This window comes from Nannospalax galili, unplaced genomic scaffold (genome assembly GCF_000622305.1).
Source record: "Nannospalax galili isolate Female #2095 unplaced genomic scaffold, S.galili_v1.0 scaffold100, whole genome shotgun sequence".
Taxonomy (NCBI): Eukaryota; Metazoa; Chordata; class Mammalia; order Rodentia; family Spalacidae; genus Nannospalax; species Nannospalax galili.
In genome coordinates, this window is record NW_008352891.1 from 6,886,592 (window position 1) to 6,895,503 (window position 8,912).

At 41.6% G+C, this 8,912-nt stretch overlaps 1 protein-coding gene across 4 annotated transcripts in view; it reads left to right on the plus strand.

The window, feature by feature from the left end:
• Nucleotides 1–8,912, plus strand: part of Mboat2 (membrane bound O-acyltransferase domain containing 2) — a 204,047-nt gene that overhangs the window by 125,187 nt on the left and 69,948 nt on the right. The gene's annotated exons all lie outside the window — the stretch shown is intronic.

The window sequence follows — 8,912 nt, forward strand, 5'->3', positions numbered from 1 at the left end:
TTTAAATTTTATATGTATATGTATTGCCTGCATGTAAGTGCACCCATGTCATGCAGTGCCCACAGGGTCAGAAGAAGGCGTCAGATTCCCTGGAACTGGAGCTACAGATGGCTGTTAACCACTATGTGGGTGCTGGGAATTGAATGGGGTCCTCTGCAAGAGCAGTCAGTGCTCTTAACCGCTGAACCATCTTTCCAGCCCCAGATTTGATTATATTTTAAAAGTAGGATTGAATGAAAGGAAATTGTGTTCCTAAACAAACAAAACCAACCCAAAACAAAAGAGATGAAATCAATATACTTTTTAAAAAAGTGCTTAATCAAATTAGCAGCTTGTTAAGTGGCGTTGAGATGCATACCTGGAAAGCTTGGAAGGAGAACAGCCACTGGCAACCCACCTTATAAACAGTAGGTGCTCACATGTTGTTAAAGCGTGATGAAGCTAGGGACTGTTTGTGACTATATAAAGGTGTCAGACTCTCTAGAAAACAGAATCATCTTAACAGTAGCCATGTCAGTTCATCATGCACTCTTGGCTCTTCGCCTAGAGTGGTATGGAATATTTACTAAGCCAATAATAATACCTCAGGGGCGCACAAAAAATACAGTAAGAAAAATAGGGGAAAGAAGCGACCAAGAGGAAATCTGAGCAGTGCAGGCAAAGCTGTGCATCTGAAAGAAATTCACAGTTTTTAATAGTTGTATTAGAATAAATCAGAGACATGGTAGTATAAAATAGAGACTAGAATTCTTGACTAATAACTGCTGATAAAAGAAATGCAGCATTAACAACTAAAAGCTAACCCTGTTATACATTGGTGAATTTTCACACTGAGCGGTGGAGCCCCAGGACTCTGCAAGTTCTGTCTGCAGGTCCCAGAGGAGCAGCCAAAGCCCAGCCAATCTTGGTCCACCTGCATCTGCTCTGGGTTTCTCTAGTGTATATTTATATTCTCTACTTTATATTTACACCACATTAAAAAGCATTAAAAAACCACTAGCTATAAAAAGTAATTTAACAAAACCAAATTGAATTGATTATCTAACCATATGGGTGGTATTCCTACAAATTTGAATGACCCAGTTTTTGTAGGATTCTCACAGTCCTCCTTCATTTTGGTGTTAGTCATTAACCTTTTTAGCTCCTTCATCTACTGTTCCAAACGCTTACTACTTTCCAGTTCCTTACATGGCATCTCTGTGCTAGCTAGAGGTAGGCTAACCACTATTAAAACAGCTGTGCCATTACAGTGGCTTCACATAACAGTTTCTCACTCACATCACATTCCCTTGAGGAAGAAGCCTCTGCTTCACAGGCATTTGGAAACCAAACACCTTCTTCAGGGTCTCTGGAATCTTCCTGATTAAGCTGATTTGGGGTGTGTGTCGGGGGTAGTGAGTCAGAGCAGAGAGAGCACATGCCTGCTTATCATTTCTGCTCACATTCTGCTGGCACAGACTGTTTATATTGAGTGCAATGCATTAAAAAAAACCTTATATACAATATGACTTAAGCTGCATTTTGTTGAAATTTATAATTTTATTTAAATGTTTAAATAAAATTTTAAGTGATTAAGTATATAAGAAAGAAAAATAATGTGGCAATTTTAAAATAGCCTCTTTCTAGTACTCCCAATTGAGAGTGTCATTTTTTAAAACTTTAAAAAAAGTTTATTTTAATTTTATGTGTATGGGTGTATTGCCTGCATGTATGTAAGTGTACACATGTCATACAACACCTGTGGAGGCCAGAAGAGGGCGTTGGATCACCTGGAACTCAAGTTATGGATGGTTGTTAGTTGCCACATGGGTGCTGGGAATCAAACCTGGGTCCTCTGGAAGAATCAGCAAGTGTTCTTAACCACTGAGTCATCTCTCCAGTCCCTAGAGTGCCTTTCTTAGCCACTGGAAGGAAGCATTTGCCCTTTATCAGAGAACTGGGAGAGATTAGATGCAGAATTGAACCAACTAAGGAAATGCCCTCCCAGAACCAAGTCAAAGAGCTTACACTTTGTAAAATGGACATAAGAGAGAAAAGAGAGGTTGGTAGGCTGATGCTCATGTGATGAGGCATTCAGGTGGGAACCCTGGGGTATGTTACAAAACGTGGGCAGAGAAGCACCTAACATGATCCAGAGCAGGATAAACGTCATTGCTCTTCAGTATGTTGAATGTCTGGGGAAGGGAGGTAGACTGGAGCGCAGTGACTCATGTTTATGCTGAGAAGCTAGAAAGCATGAGTTGGAGGACAGCTCTTGGGAGGAGTCAGTATGAAATTTTGGAATGGGGCAAGTGTACTTAGGTAAGGCGTGGAAGAGCTGATAGTGTGTCTGTGCATGTGTGTTTGTTTGTATGTGTGTGTATGTACACATACAGTTTTAGGTTCAGTGTATCTTTAAAGTGTCAAGAAGATAAAAGGGCCTATCCTTTTAATAGAAGTTTTTTAAAAAATATTTTATTATTATTATTCTTTATGTGTATGAATGTATTGCCTGCATGTATGTGAGTGCACCCGTGTTGTGCAATGCTGCAGAGGTCAGAAGAGGGCTTCGGATTCCCCTGGAACTGGAGTTAAGGACGGTTCATAGCTGCCATGTGGGTGCTGGGAATCGAACCCGAGTCCTCTGCAAGAGCAGTCAGTGCTCTTAACCGCTGAGCCATCTCTCCAGCCCCTTAATAGAAGTTTTTATTTGAAGAATTGTAAAGCCACTAAAGTTGTTAGATCTCACCTTAACTTTAGAAAATTGATACAAGCAAAGTATAAAATGATTGGTGTTCTTTATATGAGTAATAACTTAAAAATATAATAGAAAAAAAAGATCTAACTTGAAAAGCAGTAGCAACTATAAAATGTCTAGGAATATGTCTGGAAAGAAATGAACAGGACTGCACATAGAAAATTGTAAACTTCATTATGGGATGTAAGTGGTAACTTGAGAAACAACTTGTTTGTATTTGGACACTAAAATCCAGTATTGCAAAGATGGTTATTCTTGGAGTTTTGAAGGAAATAATTGATTGAAAAGTTTGTCTAGAAAAACCAGGCATGGTGGAACAGGCCTGTGATCCCAGGGACTTGGGAGACAGAGGCAAGAGGGTCTCCACAAGTTCAAGGCCAGCCTTGTCTACATAGCAAGTTCCAGACCTTCCAGGACTTAGTGAGACCCTATCTCAAAAAGCCAACTCAAAACAAAACAGAAGCTGTGGAGGATAGTGAATTCAGTATGTAAGCATACCACTGTCTGTAAAAGTATGATTCTATAACATAACAAACTGACAGGAATGGACAAGTCAAGGAAGCTGGGATAGAGAATGTAAAAATAGAACCAAATGGATTTATGAAATGAAAATACAGAATAATAGGGCCAGAGAGATGGCTCAGTGGGCAAAGGTGCTTGCCACCAAGCGTGGTGACCTGAGTTCGGTTCTCAGGACCCACATGGTGGAAGGAGAGAACCGATTTCTGCAAGTTGTCCTATGACCTCCACATGCACAACATAGCTCACTCTTCCCAAATATAGATAGATGATTGATAGATAGATAGATAGATAGATAGATAGATAGATAGATAGATAGATAGATAGATAGATGATAGATAGGTTAGAAAGAAGGAAAAAGTATGGGATTGCAGTGGTGGGATTATAAATCAGCAGGAACATCCTGCCTCATTTCTTCCAGTAAGTGTATCAGACATTTGTAAGGAAAAAAAGGTAAGTCTATGCCTCTAGTATGGATAAATTGTAGGATAAATTGTAGAAAGCAGTGTTCTTATTGGAATTGGATCTGTGGTGCTAAAGGGATGATTTAGTGTATCCCCTCCAAAAAAAGTATAAAGGATAACTGCCCATTAAGACCCTGACTTACAGCTAGACATACAGTATCTGCTGCTCAGTGAATGTTGGACTGGTCCTGAGTGTTCTGGAGGCTGAAGCTTGCTGAGCATAGCTCATGTGTTTCGCTAGGTGCTTTTGCAGGTTATGGTTTTTTAGCAGAGACAGCGACAAACCATGCTCTAAAAGCTGCAGGTGTGTTTGTCATTTTTGTCTCTCTGTCTTAAGAAGCCTTATTGAAGTCCAGAGTCTAATTTTAGACTTGTTTTTGTGTTCTGTGAAATGAGTCATGAAGGCCTCTAGCTGCTCTTTATAATACTCCTTACATTGTGCCTAGTAACTGTGTGTGGATAGGGTGATGGAAATTATCCAGTGGACTGAGACCTTCCAGTTCTTCCTGAGGTTCATCCTGTGGGAGTGTCTCCCAGCCCATTGACCTACATAGGAAACATCCCATCTAGCTGCTGCTGATGCAGTTCAAGTTACCACTGGTAGACTGACTGGAACTGTTGGTGACTTGGTTTGTCTGCTTCCTGCTGTACCCAAGCTCTCCCCCCTGAGTTGAAGTGTATCCACAGAGCAAGGGGCAGGATGTCAGAAACACTTCTACCTAACTCTGCCTTGCAGATCCTCTACAGAGTGCCTGGGCCAACATCCATCCTGGTCTTCTCTGCCCCTTTATCTTCAGTGCCTTTCTTTACCCTCTTTGTTTGGAATACCTCTTTAGCCATATCTACTTGTTCAAACCTAGAGCCTCAGAAGCCCAGATGAAATGATTGAGATACTTCTCCAAACTCAGCTCTCTGAAGTTTCTCCTGTCTCTATACATTTATCCTACATCTTGCTTGTCACTTGACACTATTAATATAACTACAGTAGCTCTCTTGTGTCCCTGGGAGATATTTCCCAAGCCACAGGGCTGCCCAAACCACAGATAGTAGCAGTCCTATTTCTTCTGTAGTTTTTTTCTACACACACACACAATTCTGATAAACTTTCACATTCACGTAGAGAAGCCTTTAACAGACACTTTGCTGTCTCTGAGCACCACTTCTTTTATGCTTTGAGACTGTTATCAAGGGTTACTCAGGCACAAGCACTGCATTACTGTGACAGTTGATCTTGCCACTGAGGCAGCTACTGATGGCGGCTGTGCCTGCAGTGCTGTGTGCTGGACAAAGGGAAGATCCATGGCCCAGGTAGGACAGAATGGGAGCACTGGGGATGTTATCTTGTTCCTCACAGTAGCACACTATTAAAACATAGGAGTATTTCTGGAGTTTTTTATTTCAAATCTTCAGACCAAATCTGCAGATAACTGGAACCATAGCAGAGGACTGCTGTAAATGCACAGTTCCATATCTCCTAGATCAGACAGAACCTCCCATTTGATTTTTGTACCCTTTGGTGCCTTGTGCTTTGAAGTAGCTCCAGTGTTCAGTAGATGAAGGTGTGTCGGGGGTGGGGACGCAGGCCTAGCTCTTGACAGTTCTTGTGTCAAGTGCTGTGTAAGGTATTGTGATATTGCTATTTTATTTAATCCATGTGTCATTTCACCCCCATTTTATAGATAGTAACTGCTTTGAGAAATGTTAAATAGCTCCTCATTCCCTTGATGGTAAGCGGCAGAGTCAGGATTTGTGAATTTTAAGTTTATTACATTTTTAAGTGTGTGTGTGTGTGCATGCACATGCACACAACTGTGGTAGTCAGAGAGCAACTTGTGGGAGTCAGTTTTAGCTGTTGCTGATGTAGTCCAAGTTACTACTGGTAGACAGACTGGGGACCAAACTCACTACTGGTAAACAGACTGGGGACCAAACTCAGGTCATCAGGCTTGGGGATAGGCACCTTTACCTGTTGAACTGTCTTGCTGGCCTAGTTTATGAGTTTTGTTCCGTATGTCCAGCTGCCTTTTCTCCATGTCTCTGCCCATTGTCTAGTTGGAATCTTGCATAGAGCATACCTAACACTGGATTCCTGACTCTCTTCCTGTTGCTCCTGTGTTCTGTCCCAGGCAACTCCACCTTTCTAGTTACCTTCCTCAGAAACTTGGGAAGCATCAGGTCTCAAACTCTGCCTCAAATACCCTATCTAATTACCATCAGGCCCTGCTGACTTCACCTTCAGAACACACTTGGAATTGACTGCAGTCTGCCTGTGCTGTTTCCCAAGTCTGAGCCACCTTCATTCTTGCCTTCCTTACCTGCTTGTCTCTATCTTGGCACCTCTCAGTCCTTTCTCAACCTTCCCAGAGTCAGCAATTTGCCTTAAATCCTCCAGTAAGTTCCCTGTCTCTTAGCTGGAATCCACAGCATCCTGAGGAAGCCTGCTCACTCTGAGCTTCTGCTGTCTGACTCTGCCCTGCCCTGTCCTCACTCCCTGGCCAGTTACACTGACCTTGCTGCTTGACCAAGGCCAGCCACACTTCTGTCTCAAGGCTGCTGACCTTGTCCTTCAATCCTCCTGGAATCCTCCTTACCCCAGGCCCTCACAGCACTTTGGGATAATGTGTGCATAAAAAACAAAAACACCGCCGGGCGTGGTGGCGCACGCCTTTAATCCCAGCACTCGGGAGGTGGAGGCAGGCAGATATCTGTGAGTTCAAGGCCAGCCTGGTCTACATAGTGAGTTCCAGGACAGCTGGGGCTACAGGGAGACCCTGTCTCAAAAAAGACAAAAATAATAATAATAATAATTCAGCAACATTAAAAAAAACAAAACAAAACAAAACACAAAAAAAACCAACAACCTTGGGACTGGAGAGATGGCTCATTTGTTAATAACATTGGCTACTCTTGCAGAAGACCAGGTTTGGTTGCTAGCACGCACATGGTGGTTAATTACCATCTATAACTCTAGTTCCAGGGGATTAGACACCGTCTTCTGGCCTCTGTGGGTGTTGTATGCATTGTGCACTTACATATGTGCAGGCAAAATAGTCATACATAGAAGATAAAAATTTTGGCACTGGGTGTGGTGGCACACGCCTTTAATGTCAGCACTTGGGAGGCAGAGACAGGTGGATTTCTGTGAGTTTGAGGCCAGTCTGGTCTACATAGTATGTTCCAGGCCAGTTGGGGCTACAGGGAGACTCTGTCTCAAAAAGACCAAGAAAAAAAGAAGACAAAATTTTTTTAAATTGATACCTGGCTCTGGTAGGATAAGGCCGAGATCTTAGCAGACAGCCTGAGAGGGCAGGTTCTGACCTCCATCTCTGTACTGTGGTCTTCAGAGAATACTGAAAGCAGCAAAAGAAAAACAAGTCACATATAAAGGAAAGCCCATTAGAATTACAGCTGACTTATCAAAGCAAACTATGAAAACCAGAAGAGCCTGGACCAAGATATTTCCATTTCTAAGTGACAGTAGATGCCAACCTAGAATACTTTACCCAGCAAAAATGTCTATTATAGTTGAGGGGGAAAGAAAAATCTTCCATGATATGAATAACCTGAAAGAATACATGTCTACAAAACCAGCCCTTCAAAGACTACTTGAACCAATACAAAGAGAAGAGAAAGGAACAACTATACCCCAGGGCCAATGAAAGAAAATAAATGAAGGTATAATTGAGGAAACACAAAATTAGACAAAGAACAGAAACAGCAATCAAAATGATGGCAACCAATACACATCTTTCAATAATAACCTTAAATACCAGTGGACTGAACTCCTCAGTTAAAAGACACAGGTTAACTGAGTGGATTAAGAAACAAAATCCATCTTTTTGCTGTCTGTAAGAAACCCATCTCACCATCAAGGACAGGCACTACCTTAAAGTGAAATGATGGGAAAGAATATTCTAGGCAAATGGTACTAAGAAACAAGCAGGGGTTGCAATTCTAATATCTGGTAAAATAGACTTCAAAGTAAAACTAGTCAGAAGAGATAAGGAGGGCCACTTCATTCTGTTCAAAGGAACAATTAACTAAGAAGATATTACAATATTTAGCATATATGCACCAAACTCTGGTGCACCCAAATTCATAAAAACAATGCTGCAGGACTTTAAGACACAGATTAACCCCAACTCAGTAATAGTAGGGGACTTGAATACCCCACTGTCTCCATTAGACAGGTCAACTGGACAAAGAATAAGCAGAGAGACATCTTAATTGATACCATACATCAAATGGACCTAACAGACATCTTTTGAATATTCCACTCAAGCACCAATGAATATGTTTTCTACTCAGCACCCTATGGAACGTGTTAAAAAACTAACCACACACTGGACCACAAAACAAACCTCAATAAATACCAAAAAAATTGAAATAATTCCATGCATTCTATCAGACTACAATGCAGTAAAGCTCAAAATCAACACTGGATGAAGCCCTAGTCACTACATGAACTCATGGCAAATAAACAACACACTTCTAAACAATGAGTGAGTCAAAGGAGAAATTAAGAAATAAAAGAATTCCTGGAATTTAACAGAAAGGACAATACAACACAACACAACACAACCTTTGGGGCACTTTAAAAGCAGTCCTAAGAGGGAAGTTTATAGCTTTAAGTGCCTACATTAAAAAATTAGAAAGAGCCCAAGTAAATGGCCTAACACTGTAACTCAAGACACTGGAAAGACAAGAACAAATGAAACCCAAACCCAGCAGAAGAGAAGAAATAACAAAAATCAGAGCAGAAATTAATGAAATAGAAACATAGAAAACAATATAAAGAATCAATGAATCTAAGAGCTGGTTCTTTGAAAACTTAAACAGATAGACCCTTAGCCCAGTTAACCAAAAGAAAAAAAAAGCAAATCCAAATCAACGAAATCGGAGATGAAAGGGGAAACATCGCAACTGTGCTGGATAGCTTTAGTGTCAACTTGACACACCTGGGTTGAGGGAGCCTCAATCAGGGAATTTCCTCTATTGGACTGGCCTGTGGCTATGTCTGAAGGGCATCTTCTTGATGAGTGATGTGGGAAGGCCCAGCCCACTGTGGGTGGTGCCACCCCTGGGCAGATAGGCCTGTGTTGCATAAGAAAGCAGGCTGTGCAGGGGCCAGGGAAGCAAGTCAGTAAGCAGTGATCCTCCATGGCCTGTGCTCCAGCTCCTGACTCCAGGTT